Genomic DNA, 16,299 nt, shown 5'->3' with positions numbered 1-16,299 from the left:
GGAGGTTGTTAAAGGAGGAGGATGCTATATGGGTTCGAACACTAAAGGCCATTTATTACCCGAATTGCAGCCTATGGGAGGCGGGAGTAGGAAGAAACACATCGTGGATATGGAAAAGCCTGCTAGAAGGAAGGGAATTTCTTAGAAGGAAGGGAAGATGGAGTATAGGGAATGGAGCGGAGGTAGACATTTGCGAAGATAATTGGGTGGCTGGGACAAGAAAATTAAGGAGAGGCGGAGTAGGCGGTATTAGAAGAGTGAGTGAGCTGATAAGAAAAGGGGAGGGTTGGGACAGAAACAAAATCATGGACATATTTCCAGGAGATGTAGCCGATCTAATAACTAAAACCCCCCATAAGCCTGATCAATCAAAAGGACTTCTTTGTTTGGCCGTACAAAAATGATGAGCAGTACTCTGTTAAAACCGGTTATCATGCAGCGAAGGAAGAGAAAGACTCAAGGGAAGAGGGAAGAATCTGCAAAGCTTCGACTAGTCAGGATTGGAGGGAGGTTTGGGAGGCTATTTGGAAACTACCGGTGCCTCAAAAGATTAGAATGTTTTTATGGAAAGCAGTGCACAAAATTCTGCCAGTAAATACGAACCTATATCAGCAAAAAATTACAAAGACACCCACATGCAGCATATGCCAGAGAGAGGAAGAAACAATTGAACATGCGCTTTTATTGTGTCCGTGGACTAGAGCAGTGTGGTTCGGATCCAGCATTCAAATGGTGCCTACGGCCTCTAATGTCAGATCTTTTGGAGAGTGGATGATAGATAAAATTAGAAGAATAAGGAGTGAAACAGGGAATGAACAAGCGAATATATTATGCAATCTCGGATGTGTGTGTTGGTGCATTTGGAAAGCAAGGAATCAGCATATATTCCAACAATAAAAAATCAGCCCACTAAAGGTAATAATCCAATCAGAGTGTCTAACAGCAGAATTTTAGAAAGCAACACAGGAATCTAGTACAGAAAACAAATCAGAAACAGTAAAGAGAGTTGAGAGAAAGAGAATTACCTGGAGACCTCCGCCAAGGAATAGGTTGAAGGTGAACACAGACGCAGCTTTTCACAAGGATACAGGTACGACTGCTCTAGCAATGGTAGTCAGGGAATGCAAGGAAAAGTCATCACTGGGACTACAGCAACATTCAAGACAATATCAGCATTAACAGCTGAAGCTCAGGCATACAGGGAGGCACTCATACTCATAAAGAATCTACAAATACCCAAGTGCATAATTAAAACAGACTGCTTACCTCTGGTTCAGGTAATCAAGTCAAAAATGCCTATAGCGGAAGTGGATGCAATCTTCCGTGACATTATCTAATTGCTGGAAGAGACTCCAGATGTAGGAGCTACTTGGACTCCAAGGGATGGCAATAAGCTAGCTCACCAACTGACAGCGATGGCAGCGGGGAATGACCTAGGGAGACAGTGGACAATGAATCCGCCTGCTCTAGTTAGGAATACTATCAGAATAGAAGCAAGTTTCGCAACAATTCAGCATGTTTAAGGTATACAGCATCAAGGTATGCAGATTCAAGTTAACATGGTTCTCGACACAACAACCCACCAAGAATTGTGAAGGGAGGAGAGATTACATGGGAGGGCGAAAACAGAAACCCGAGATAAGCCACCAGCGAAAGATAAGGAGCAGAATCAACCCACAGAAGTTCACCAACTAGCCATTATCAACCACAACGAAGCCATTGTTATAGGAGACAGGGACCGAGGAGGAGGCTCAGCCGATCGGGCAGTGTCGCAGATTGCGTTAGAACAAGGATGGGGTAGCTATCGGCAGAATAGGGATGCGCCAGGGGATTCATGGCAGTTCCGATGGAAGCCCAACGAATGTGAAGTGGTGCATGCAAAGGTGTATGGCGGGAGGATTGGTGAGGCAGGTCCGGAAGGAAAATCAGCAGAGAGGCGCAGCAAAGGCCAAAATCGAGAGGAATTCCTCAGGATTAGGGATGGCAATGGCATCGGGGAAAGAAGGAGCTTGGATCTAGGGACATGCACCATAGCTGAGGATGAAGAGCATAGACGTGAAGATCTCTGCGTGAAGGAGGAAGAAGATCAAACTGAGGTGAACCGGGGCGGGTCACTTCCGGGGCGGGCTACAGAATGGGTTGGGTGGGGAACTAATAGCTTCTGTTGCTTTGGGCCGGGTTGGTTGCCTGGTCTAGAGCCAAATCCAAAAAAAAAATATAATAAAAAGTTAAAAATTTTTAAATTAAAATATTAAAGTGATATGGTCCCTTAAAAGTGTACCACCAGCACAATTTTATTTGTCTTTTCGAATAAAATAATAGTAAAATCACAAAACTTACGGGTTTTACTTTTATATATTGGTTAAAATAAAAAATAAGCAGCTATTTATTCTTATTTTTTATTTTATTTTATTATTTTTTTAGAGAACTTAGCTTTACTCAAATTATAAATAGATAAGATACATAAAAAGACAGATCAATTTTAACAAAGAAAAAAAAAAGAAAAAAAACATGAAATTGGATAGGATTAAGAAAACTAGTTTATGGTTAAGACAGTTGGATATAACAAAGGCAAATTTTAGTGTCTTGTTTGTTAAAGATATGAATATATTAGCTGCCATTAATGTGAAAGATTTATATATAAAGGAGAAAAAACATAGAGTTTGAACCCAAATACAAGACAATAATGTTGGACTTTTGAGATAAAAGGGAGTATAATACCACACAACTGATCTAAAAGACCTCCTGTAAAAGCATAACATCAGAGTATTGTAGTTCCATAACAAAGTTCATTTTCTCTCAGTTTTTTAGTATAAGTACGTAACATATTTTATCTGTTTAATTTAACTCAATTTTTTTGGAGTGTATTTTTTTATATATAAATAAATAATAATGATACAATAGGATATATTCCTAATTGTTTTTGTATTGTGCTGATCACAACTCTATATAGTTAATTAAAAACAATAATAATTACCTTTCTGATAAGATGTTAAGATCGGGATATGAAAGAATAAATATTATTGATTAATTGTTGTCGTGATTAAATTTCACTTTATAATTTCACTTTATAAAATGCATGAGATTACATGCATGCATAAATAAATAATGATGGATGGAATAATAATATTTTTAGCGTGGAGTGCAAGTGGTAGAGGAAAGCTAGAAATCATCATCAGGATTGACATTAAATAAATAAGGTGATCCGTAAGAATGGAAGGAGGGCCGGAGGCAGCGAGTAAGCAAGAGTTCACGGAATTTTAGAAAAGAGCAACCAGTTCCCCTTATATCATGCGCTTCCTCTATCGGCCGGAATTGGAGGTCTCCTCTTCGGCTACGATACCGGTGTTATATCAGGAGCCTTGCTTTACATTCGCAAAGACTTTGTAGAAGTTGGTAAGAAATTATGGTTGCAGGAAGTCATTGTAAGTCATGGCTATTGCCCCTGCTCCTTGGGTCCTCGTCGTTGGAAGAATTTTGGTTGCTTTTGGAGTTGGCATAGTTTCCATGACTTCCCCTCTCTATATCTCAGAAGCCTCTCCAGCTGCTATTAGAGGAGCTCTCGTTTGTATCACTGGTCTCCTCATCACCTTTGGCTAGTGGTGCGCAGAAATCGTGATTGTTCATTCCTTGGTAATGGCGCTGAAAACTTAATACGCACGTTCATAATCTTAGTTCTTCTTCACGATCTCGCACAACTAACCAGCAAGTGCACTGGGTCGTCCAAGTAATAAACCTTACGTGAGTAAGGGTCGATCCCACGGAGATTGTCAGCTTGAAGCAAGCTATGGTCACCTTGTAAATCTCAGTCAGGCGGATTCAAATGGTTATAGAGTTTTAATAATTAAAAGATAAATAAAACGTAAAATAGGATAGAGATACTTATGTAATTCATTGGTGAGAATTTCAGATAAGCGTATGGAGATGCTTTGTTCCTTCTGAATCTCTGCTTTCCTACTGCCTTCATCCAATCATTCATACTCCTTTCTATGGCAAGCTTATGTTGGGCATCACCGTTGTCAATGGCTACATCCTGTCCTCTCAGTGAAAATGGTTCAAAATGCACTGTCACCGCACGGCTAATCATCTGTCGGTTCTCGATCATACTGAAATAGGATTCAGTAATCCTTTTGCGTTTGTCACTACTCCCAGCACTCGCGAGTTTGAAGCTCGTCACAGCCATCCCTTCCCACCAGATCCTACTCGGAATACCACAGACAAGGTTTAGACTTTCTGGATCTCAAGAATGGGCGCCAATAATTCTAGCCTATACCACGAAGACTCTGATCTCATGGAATGGAAGGCTCGGTTGTCAGGCGAGGCAACCATGCGTCATGAACCAAAAGGCTAAGAGATACGCACTCAAGCTATTGCAAGTAGAACAGAAGTGGTTGTCAGGCACGCGTTCATAGGTGAGAATGATGATGAGTGTCACAGATCATCATATTCGTCAGGTTGAAGAACGAGTGTATATCTTAGAGAAGAAATAGGCTTGAGTTGAATAGAAAAACAATAGTACTTTGCATTAATTCAAGAGGAACAGCAGAGTTCCACACCTTAATCTATGGTGTGTAGAAACTCTACCATTGAAAATACATAAGAATAAGGTCCAGGCATGGCCGAATGGCCAGGCCCCAAGTTTAAGGAAAAACGTTCCAAAGATGATCCCTAGATCATCCAAAGATCATAGTAAAAAGTCCTATTTATACTAAACTAGTTACTAGGATTTACAGAATTAAGTAAATGATGCAAAAATGCACTTCCAGGGCCCACTTTGTGTGTGATTGGGCTGAGCATTGAAGCTTTCACGTGTAGAGGTCTTTCTTGGAGTTAAACGCCAGTTTGTAACCTATTTCTGGCGTTTAACTCTAGAATAGGGCAGAGAGCTGGCGTTGAACGCCAGTTTGCATCATCTAAACTCGAACAAAGTATGGACTATTATATATTTATGGAAATCCCTGGATGTCTACTTTCCAATGCAATTGAGAGCGCACCATTTGGACTTCTGTAGCTCCTGAAAATCTACTTTTAGTGCAGGGAGGTCAGAATCCAACAGCATCTGCAGTCCTTCTTCAACCTCTGAATCTGATTTTTGCTCAAGTCCTTCAATTTCAGCCAGAAAATACCTGAAATCACAGAAAAACACACAAACTCATAGTAAAGTCCAGAAATGTGATTTTTATTTAAAAACTAATGAAAATATACTAAAAACTAACTAAATCATACTAAAAACTATGTAAAAACAATGCCAAAAAGCGTATAAATTATCCGCTCATCACAACACCAAACTTAAATTGTTGCTTGTCCCCAAGCAAATAAAAATAAAATAGGATAAAAATAAGAGAATATACTATAAATTCCAAAATATCAATGAAACTTAGCTCCAACTAGATGAGCGGGACTAGTAGCTTTTTGCCTCTTGAATAGTTTTGGCATCTCACTTTATCCATTGAAGTTCAGAATGATTGGCATCTATAGGAACTCAGAATTCAGATAGTGTTATTGATTCTCCTAGTTCAATATGTTGATTCTTGAACACAGTTACTTTATAAGTCTTGGCTGTGGCCCTAAGCACTTTGTTTTCCAGTATTACCACCGGATACATAAATGCCACAGACACATAACTGGGTGAACCTTTTCAGATTGTGACTCAGCTTTGCTAAAGTCCCCAATTAGAGGTGTCCAGGGTTCTTAAGCACACTCTTCTTTTTTTTTTTTTTTGCTTTGGAACTTGACTTTAACCGCTCAGTCTCAAGTTTTCACTTGACACCTTCACGCCACAAGCACATGGTTAGGGACAGCTTGGTTTAGCCGCTTAGGCCAGGATTTTATTCCTTTAGGCCCTCCTATCCACTGATGCTCAAAGCCTTGGATCCTTTTTATTACCCTTGCCTTTTGGTTTTAAGGGCTATTGGCTTTTTGCTCTTGCCTTTTGGTTTAAAGAGCTTTTGGCTTTTTCTGCTTGCTTTCTCTTTTTCTTTCTCTTTTTTTTTCGCCATTTTTTCTTTTCTTTTTTTTCGCAAGCTTTTGTATTCACTGCTTTTTCTTGCTTCAAGAATCAATTTTATGATTTTTCAGATTATCAAATAACATTTCTCCTTTTTCATCATTCTTCAAGAGCCAACATATTTAACATTCATAAACAACAATATCAAAAGACATATGCACTGTTCAAGCATTCATTCAGAAAATAAAAAGTATTGTCACCACATCAAAATAATTAAACTAATTTCAAGGATGAATTCGAAATTCATGTACTTCTTGTTCTTTTGTAATTAAAATATTTTTCATTTAAGAGAGGTGATGGATTGATAGGACATTCATAGCCTTAAGACATGGACACTTAAACACTAATGATCATGTAATGAAGACACAAACATAGACAAAACATAAAGCATAGTAAACGAAAAATAGAAAAATAATAACAAGGAGATTAAGGAACGGGTCCACCTTAGTGAGGGTGGCGTCTTCCTCTTCTTGAAGAACCAATGGTGCTCTTGAGCTCCTCTATGTCTCTTCCTTGTCTTTGTTGTTCCTCCCTCATAGCTCTTTGATCTTCTCTAATCTCATGGAGGATGATGGAGTGCTCTTGGTGCTCCATCCTTAGTTGTCCCATGTTAGAACTTAATTCTCACAGGGAAGTGTTGATTTGCTCCCAATAGTTTTGTGGAGGGAAGTGCATCCCTTGAGGCATCTCATGGATTTCATGGTGAGGAATTTTCTCATGCTCTTGTTGAGATCCATGATCTCTTGTTTGCTCCATCCTCTTCTTAGTGATGGGCCTGTCCTCTTCAATGAGGATGTCTCCCTCTATGTCAATTCCAGCCGAATTGCAGAGGTGATAAATGAGGTGAGGAAAGGCTAACCTTGCCAAAGTAGAGGACTTGTCAGCCACCTTGTAGAGTTCTTGAGGTATAATCTCAAATCATGATACTGTGGATCATGATGACCTGGTCTATAGTAACTTCAGACCGGTTGCTAGTAGGAATAATTGAGCGTTGAATAAACTCCAACCATCCTCTAGCTACAGGCTTAAGGTCCGGTCTTCTCAATTGAATCGGCTTGCCTCTTGAGTCAACTTTCCATTGAGCTCCTTCTACACATATGTCCATAAGGACTTGGTCCAACCTTTGACCAAAGTTGACCCTTCTAGTGTAGGGGCGTGCATTTTCTTGCATCATTGGCAAGTTGAACGCCAGCCTTACATTTTTCGGACTGAAATCTAAGTATTTCTCCCGAACCATGGTAAGCCAATGCTTTGGATTTGGGTTCACACTTTGATCATGGTTCCTAGTGATCCATGCATTTACATAGAACTCTTGAACCATTAAGATCCCGACTTGTTGAATGGGGTTGGTGAGAACTTCCCAACCTCTTCTTTGGATCTCAAGTCGGATCTCCAGATACTCATTCTTTTTTAGCTTGAAAGGAACCTCAGGGATCACTTTCTTCTTGGCCACAACTTCATAGAAGTGGTCTTGATGGACCTTTGAGATGAATCTCTCCATCTCCCATGGCTCAGAGGTGGAAGCAATTGCCTTCCCTTTCCTATTTCTAGAGGTTTCTCCGGCCTTAGGTGCCATAAATGGTTATGAAAAAACAAAATTTACCACACCAAACTTAAAAGGTTTGCTCGTCCTCGAGCAAAAGAAGAAAGAAAGTAGTAGAAGAAGAAGAAAATGGAGGAGATGGAGGGAGGTGAGTAGTTCGGCCATGTGTGGGTGGGTTTGGGAGGGAAAAGAGTTTGAATTTTAGAGGTAGGTGGGGTTTTTGGGGAAGAGATGATGAATGTGAGTAGTGAAGAGGTGATGGGGAAAAGTGATTGAGGTGATTGGTAAAAGGTATTTGTGTAAGAGAGTTATGAAAAGGTGTGAAGAGGAGAGAAGAAGGTAGGTGGAGATCTTGTGGGGTCCACAGATCCAGTGGGGTCAAGGACTTAACATTCTTGCTCCAATTAGGCGTGTAAAACGCCCTTAGCATGCATTTCTGGCGTTAAACGCCAGCTTGCTGCTTGTTTCTGGCGTTTAACGCCAACTCCATGCTCTGTTCTGGTGTTAAACGCAAGAATGGTGCTTGTTTCTGGCGTTTAACGCCAGCTTGATGCTTCTTTCTGGCGTTAAACGCCAGACAGATGCTTGTTTCTGGCGTTTAAACGCCAGAATGCTCCTCCTCCAGGGTGTGCTATTTTTCATTCTGTTTTTGATTTTTTAGTAGTTTTTGTGACTCCACATGATCATCAACCTAATAAAACACGAAATAACAATAAAAATAAAATTAAATAACATTGGGTTGCCTCCCAACAAGCATTTTTTTAATATCAATAGCTTGACAGTGAGCTCTCATGGAGCCTCATAGATGTTCAGAGCATTGTTGGGACCTCCCAACACCAAACTTAGAGTTTGGTTGTGGCCTCCCAACACCAAACTTAGAGTTTGACTGTGGGGGCTTTGGTTGACTCTGCAGTGAGAGAAGCTTTTCATGCTTCCTCTCCATGGTTACAGAAGGAGAACCTTGAGTTTTAAACACAAGGTTGTCCTCATTCAGTTGAAGGACTAACTCTCCTCTGTCCACATCAATCACAGCTTTTGCTGTGGCTAGGAAGGGTCTTCCTAGGATGATGGATTCATCCTCATTCTTCCCAGTGTCTAGGATTATGAAATCAGCAGGGATGTAAAGGCCTTTGACCTTTACTAACACGTCCTATACCAGTCCATAAGCCTATTTTCTTGAGTTATCTGCCATCTCTAATGAGATTCTGGCAGCTTGTACTCAAAGATCCCAAGTTTCTCCATTACAGAGAGTGGCATTAAGTTTATTCCTGACCCCAGGTCACACAGAGCCTTCTCAAAGGTCATGGTGCCTATGTTATAGGGAATTAGGAATTTACCATGATCCTGTTTCTTTTGAGGTAATTTCTGCCTATCCAATGCATTTAGTTCATTGGTGAGCAAGGGAGGTTCATCTTCCCAAGTCTCATTACCAAATAATTTGGCATTCAGCTTCATGATTGCACCAAGGTACTTAGTAACGTCTTTATCTTCTTCAGAGGAAGAATACTCATCAGAGCTCATGAAGGGCAGAAGGAGGTTCAATGGAATCTCTATGGTCTCTAGTTGAGCCTCAGATTCCTTTGGTTCCTCAAAGAAAAACTCCTTATTGGTCACTGAACGTCCCAGGAGGTCTTCCTCACTAGGATTCACGTCCTCCTCCTCCCTTGTAGGTTCGGCCATGATGGTCAAATCAATGGCCTTGCACTCTCTCTTTGGATTTTCTTCTGTATTGCTTGGGAGAGTACTAGGAGGAGTTTCAGTGACCCTTTTACTCAGCTGGCCCACTTATGCCTCCAAATTTCTAATAGAGGACCTTGTTTTATTCATGAAACTTAGAGTGGCCTTAGATAGATCAGAGACTATATTTGCTAAGCTAGATGGATTCTGCTCAGAATTCTCTGTCTGTTGCTGAGTGGATGATGAAAAAGGCTTGCTATTGCTAAACCTATTTCTTCCACCATTATTAAAGCCTTGTTGAGGCTATTGTTGATCCTTCCATGAGAAATTTGGATGATTTCTCCATGAGAGATTATAGGTGTTTCCATAGGATTCACCCATGTAATTCACCTCTGCTATTGCAGGGTTCTCAGGATCATAAGCTTCTTCTTCAGAAGATGCCTCTATAGTACTGTTGGATGATTCCTTCAATCCATTCAGACTCTGAAAGATCATATTGACTTGCTGAGTCAATATTTTATTCTGAGCCAATATGGCAATCAGAGCATCAATTTCAAGAACTCCCTTCCTCAGAGGCGTCCCATTACTCACAGGATTCCTTTCAGAAGTGTACATGAACTAGTTATTTGCAACCATGTCAATGAGTTCCTGAGCTTCTGCAGGCGATTTCTTTAGGTGAATGGATCCACCTACAGAATGGTACAATGACATCTTAGATAATTCAGACAGACCATCATAGAATATATCCAGGATGGTCCATTCTGAAAGCATGTCAGAAGGACACTTTTTGGTCAGTTGCGTGTATCTCTCCCAAGCTTCATAGAGGGATTCACCTTCTTTCTGTCTGAAGGTTTGAACATCCACTCTAAGCTTACTAAGCTTTTGAGGAGGAAAGAACTTGGCTAAGAAAGTCGTGACCAGCTTATCCCAAGAGTTCAGGCTATCTTTAGGTTGAGAATCCAACCATATTTTAGCTCTGTCTCTTACAGCAAACGGGAAAAGCATAAGCCTATAGACCTCGGGATCAACCCCATTGGTCTTAACAGTATCACAGATCTGCAAGAATTCAGTTAAGAACGGAAAAGGATATTCTGATGGAAGTCCATGAAACTTGCAGTTCTGTTGCATCAGAGAAACTAATTGAGGCTTTAGCTCAAAATTATTTGCTCCAATGGCAGGGATTGAGATGCTTCTTCCATGAAAGTTGGAGTTTGGTGCAGTAAAGTCACCAAGCATCTTCTTTGCATTGTTATTATTTTCGGCCATGTCTCCTTCTTTTTCGAAAATTTCTGTCAGATTTTCTCCAGAGAGTTGTGCTTTAGCTTCTCTAAGCTTTCTCTTCAGAGTCCTTTCAGGTTCAGGATCAGCTTCAACAAGAATGTTCTTATCCTTGTTCCTGCTCATGAGAAAAAGAAGAAAACAGAAAAGAAGAGGAATCCTCTATGTCACAGTATAGAGATTCCTTTATGTGAGTAGAAGAAGAAAAGAAATTCGAACACAGAAAGAGGGAGAGGGTTCGAATTTTTAAGAAGAAGAGAAGTGTTAGTAGATAAATAAATAATTAGAAGGAGGTGAGAGAGAAGAATTTTCAAAAATAATTGAAAAGAAAAGAAGAATAGTTTTGTTTTTATTTTTAAATTAAAGTTAAAATTTGAAAATAGAGAGAAGAAATAAAATTAAAATTAAAATATGAAACAATTAGTTAATTAAAAGAATTTTGAAAAAGAGGAAGGTGATTTTCAAAAATTGAAGAGAGGAAATTAGTTAGGTAGTTTTGAAAAAGATAAGAATCAAACAAAAAGTCAAGTAGTTAATTGAAAAAGATTTGAAAATTATTTTTTGAAATGATAAGAAGTTAGAAAAGATTTTGAAATTGATTTTGAAAAAGATGTGATTGAAATTTATTTTGAAAAAGATTTGAAAAAGAAATTTAAAAAGATTTGATTTTTGAAATCAAAGTTGATTACTTGACTAATAAGAAACTAAAAAGATATGATTTAAAATTTAAAGATTGAACCTTTCTTACTAGGCAAGTAATAAACTTAAAATTTTTGAATCAATCACATTAATTGTTAGCATTAATTTTGAAAATTTTGAAATAATGAAAGAAAAAATGAAAAAGATTTTATTTTTGAAAAAGATTTGAAAAAGATAGAATTTTTAAGTTGAAAATTTGATTTGACTCATAAGAAACAACTAAATTTTAAAAAGTTTTAAAAAAGTCAACTCAAATTTTCGAAAATTTATGAGTGAAATAAAAGAAAGATATTTTTTATTTTTGAATTTTTAATGAAGAAAGAGAAAAACATCAAAAAGACTCAATGCATGAAAATTTTGGATCAAAACAAATGATGCATGCAAGAACACTATGAATGTCAAGATGAACACCAAGAACACTTTGAAGATCATGATGAACATCAAGAACTTATTTTTGAAAAATTTTCAGGAAAAGAAAAAATGCAAGACACCAAACTTAGAAATTTTTAATTTTTAGACACTATGAATGCAAGAATGCATATGAAAAACAAGAAAAGATGCAAAACATGAAAATGCAAAGATCAAACAAGGAAATTCATCAAGAACAACTTGAAGATCATGAAGAACACATGATGAATTTTCGAAAATTAAAGGGAAGTTAAAACACATGCAATTGACACTAAACTTAAAAATTGACACAAGACTCAAACAAGAAACATCAAATTTTTTTGTTTTTATGATTTTATTAAAATTTTTGTAATTTTTCGAAAATTAATTGGAAAAAGAAAAATAAGGATTTCAAAATTTTTAATAAGAATTCCAGGAATCATGCAATGTTAGTCTAAAACTCTGGTCCAGGAATTAGACATGGCTTACTAGCCAGCCAAGCTTTTAGTGAAAGCTCCGGTCCAAAACACTAGACATGGCCAATAGCCAGCCAAGCTTTAGCAGATCATTACATACAAAAGCTAAATTGCTGAGAAAGACAAAGAAGCTCTTCTCTAATGATAGTTGAAACCTCGGTCCAAAGGACTAGACATGGCTTCACAGCTAGCCAGGATTCAACATATCTCATGAAACTCTAGAATTCATTCTTAAAAATTTTGAAGAACATAGAATAATTTATTTTTGAAAAGTTTTTTTTCGAAAATAAGAATAATAAAAATAAAAAGATTAAAATTAAAATAAAATTACCTAATCTGAGCAACAAGATGAACCGTCAGTTGTCCAAACTCGAACAATCCCCGGCAACGGCGCCAAAAACTTGGTGCGCAGAAATCGTGATCGTTCATTCCCCGGCAACGGCGTCAAAAACTTGGTGCACAGAAATCGTGATCGTTCATTCCTTGGTAACGGCGCTGAAAACTTAATACGCACGTTCATGATCTTAGTTCTTCTTCACGATCTCGCACAACTAACCAGCAAGTGCACTGGGTCGTCCAAGTAACAAACCTTATGTGAGTAAGGGTCGATCCCATGGAGATTGTCAGTTTGAAGCAAGCTATGGTCACCTTGTAAATCTCAGTCAGGCAGATTCAAATGGTTATAGAGTTTTAATAATTAAAAGATAAATAAAACGTAAAATAGGATAGAGATACTTATGTAATTCATTGGTGAGAATTTCAAATAAGCGTATGGAAATGCTTTATTCCTTCTGAATCTCTGCTTTCCTACTGCCTTCATCCAATCATTCATACTCCTTTCTATGGTAAGCTTATGTTGGGCATCACCGTTGTCAATGGCTACATCCCGTCCTCTCAGTGAAAATGGTCCAAAATGCGCTGTCACCGCACAGCTAATCATCTATCGGTTCTCGATCATACTGGAATAGGATTCAGTAATCCTTTTGCATCTGTCACTATGCCCAGCACTCGCCAGTTTGAAGCTCGTCACAGCCATCCCTTCCCAGATCCTACTCGGAATACCACAGACAAGGTTTAGACTTTCCGGATCTCAAGAATGGCCGCCAATAATACTAGCCTATACCACGAAGACTCTGATCTCATAGAATGGAAGGCTCGGTTGTCAGGCGAGGCAACCATGCGTCATGAACCAGAAGGCTAAGAGATACGCACTCAAGCTATTGCAAGTAGAACGGAAGTGGTTGTCAGGCACGCGTTCATAGGTGAGAATGATGATGAGTGTCACGGATCATCATATTCGTCAGGTTGAAGAACGAGTGTATATCTTAGAGAAGAAATAGGCTTGAGTTGAATAGAGAAACAATAGTACTTTGCATTAATTCATGAGGAACAGCAGAGCTCCACACCTTAATATATGGTGTTTAGAAACTCTACAATTGAAAATACATAAGAATAAGGTCCAGGCATGGCCAAATGGCCAGCCCCCAAGTCTAAGGAAAAATGTTCCAAAGATGATCCCTAGATCATCCAAAGATCATAGTAAAAAGTCCTATTTATACTAAACTAGTTACTAGGGTTTACAGAATTAAGTAAATGATGCAGAAATCCACTTCCGGGGCCCACTTGGTGTGTGCTTGGGCGGAGCATTGAAGCTTTCACGTGTAGAGGTCTTTCTTGGAGTTAAACACCTATTTGTAACCTGTTTCTGGCATTTAACTCTGCTTTGCAACCTGTTTCTAGCATTTAACTCCAGAATAGAGCAGAGAACTGGCGTTAAACACCAGTTTGTATCGTCTAAACTCGGGCAAAGTATGGACTATTATATATTGCTAGAAAGCCCTGGATGTCTACTTTCCAATGCAATTGAGATCGCGTCATTTGGACTATTTTAGATCCAGAAATTCTACTTTGAGTGCAGGGAGGTCAGAATCCAACAGCATCTGCAGTCCTTCTTCAACCTCTGAATCTGATTTTTGCTCAAGTCCCTCAATTTCAGCCAGAAAATACATAAAATCACAGAAAAATACACAAACTCATAGTAAAGTCCAGAAATGTGATTTTTATTTAAAAACTAATGAAAATATACTAAAAACTAACTAAATTATACTAAAAATTATGTAAAAACAATGCCAAAAAGCGTATAAATTATCCGCTCATCAGCTAGTTCCTCTCCTACCTTATCAACCTCGCATTCACCAAGGTATATATATCTACTCGGATAATAACTAAAAAAGATTAGTTAATTTAACATATCTGACTAAACTATTTAACATAAGATACAGACTCCTGGAACGTGGCGTTGGATGCTTGAGGTGGCCGGACTTCTGGCGGTGGTTCAGTTCGTTTTAATGCTGACCCTTCCTGAGTCACCGAGGTGGTTGTACAACCAAGGGAAAGAAAATGAGTCAAGGAAAATCCTGGAAAAGATTTATAGAGCAGACGAGATTGAAGGGGAGATAAAAGCGATGAGAGAAGCTGTAGAACAAGAGAAGCAAGAGGAAGGGTTGATTGGTCGAACTCTTGGAGAGAAAATGAAGGCTTCTTTTAGCAACATTGTTGTTCAAAGAGGATTGTATGCAGGCGTGACTGCTCAAGTCGCTCAACAATTCGTTGGCATCAACACCGTCATGTATTACAGCCCAACCATTGTTCAGTTTGCCGGCATTGCATCAAAATCTACCGCACTTGCACTCTCCCTCGTCACATCTGGTCTCAACGCCGTTGGATCTATCCTCAGCATGCTTTGCATCGATAAATATGGAAGGAGAAAGCTCATGCTCCTATCCCTTATTGCAATCATCGTTTGCCTCCTCACTCTAATCGGAGTTTTCTATCAAGCAGCTACCACCGCTCCTCCAATTGACAACGTTGACACCCTCAGCTTCGGTGCTAACGCTACATGCCAGGCTTATCTTGATGCCCCTAATGTCTCTTCATGGAACTGCATGAAATGTTTGAAAGCTGAATATGCCTTCTGTGCCAGCACTGGGGGCAATGTAAGTTCATCACTTCCATCTCTTTCAACTAATATATATCTATGTATTAGTCTAATCTAATCTAACATAATCAATGAACATGATGCAGCATCTCCGGGAGCATGCCTGGCGGAAGCAAAGGAAATCAAAGCGGTGTGCGGTGAGCAAAAGCACGTGTGGTTTTCTGATGGATGCCCAAGCAAAATTGGAGTGCTTGCAGTTATAGTGTTGGGACTATATATCCTAGCCTACTCTCCTGGAATGGGATCAGTGCCTTGGGTTTTGAACTCAGAGATTTACCATTGAGATTCAGGGGAATTTGTGGAGGCATAGCAGCAGTTTCAAACTGGTGTGCTAATCTCATAGTGAGTTTGACATTCTTGTCACTCATCCATGCACTTGGGGCTGCAGGAACATTCCTCCTCTTTGTTGGGTTTTTCACAATTGAGCTCGTTGCCATCTATCTATTGGTACCAGAGACCAAAGGGCTTCAGTTTGAAGAGGTTGAGAAGTTGCTTCAGAAAGGTTTCAACCCTTGCGATTGCACCAATTCAAAGACAGACGAAGAAAAAGCAAGTACTAGTAAATAAATAATATGATATGATGAAGCTGAAGTTGGTTATCTTTTCATATAGATCGAGAATTGGACGATTTTCTCTTTGAGGAATAGAAATTAAAGGAGGAGACAAATATAATTGTTGTTTCAGTGCGTCCGATCTCTTTTTCAAAATCCATGCTGACAGAGCCATAAAGAATTTCTCCATGTGTGTCAGATTTGTATCCAACACATTAAATTAGAAAAGATGCATTTTGTATGAATACTTTTATGAAAGAGGAGTGTTAAGGGCCAGCAACTTTTGTGATTTGTAGCCATCAAATAGCCATCAATAATAAATTTAATGGTGTGAGATTAGTGTGAGATTTTATCCAATGACTCACTTTTCTTTGCTGGTTACATGCTGGCCAGAATTTAATAAAGTTGCTAGTCCCTAGACTTTTCCTTTATGAAAAAGTCTAAAGAGCCAGCAGTTTTATTAAAATCTGACCAACAACAAAAAATGAATAATTCTACACTATTAGATGTAATTTTACACCATTAAAAATATTAATAATAGCTAATTGATTACTACAAATAAAAAAACTTGTTGGTAAAAAATCACAGAACATCATCTTTAAATAATTAATTTTATTTTACAATAAGTCAGTGACGAATTATACTATAACAACCCGACTTTTTGAAAATTAAATAATAAGTGA

General features: G+C 38.6%; 1 pseudogene; it reads left to right on the top strand.

Annotated features, from left to right (window-relative positions):
* The first annotated feature begins 400 nt into the window (after nucleotides 1–400).
* LOC112722048 (inositol transporter 4-like) lies at nucleotides 401–15,632 on the top strand (annotated as a pseudogene).
* Nucleotides 15,633–16,299: the final 667 nt, after the last annotated feature.

The sequence above is a fragment of the Arachis hypogaea genome, chromosome 11 (assembly GCF_003086295.3).
Source record: "Arachis hypogaea cultivar Tifrunner chromosome 11, arahy.Tifrunner.gnm2.J5K5, whole genome shotgun sequence".
Lineage (NCBI taxonomy): Eukaryota > Viridiplantae > Streptophyta > Magnoliopsida > Fabales > Fabaceae > Arachis > Arachis hypogaea.
Note: the sequence above shows the minus strand (reverse complement) of the source record. Positions and strands in the feature narration are given on the sequence as shown.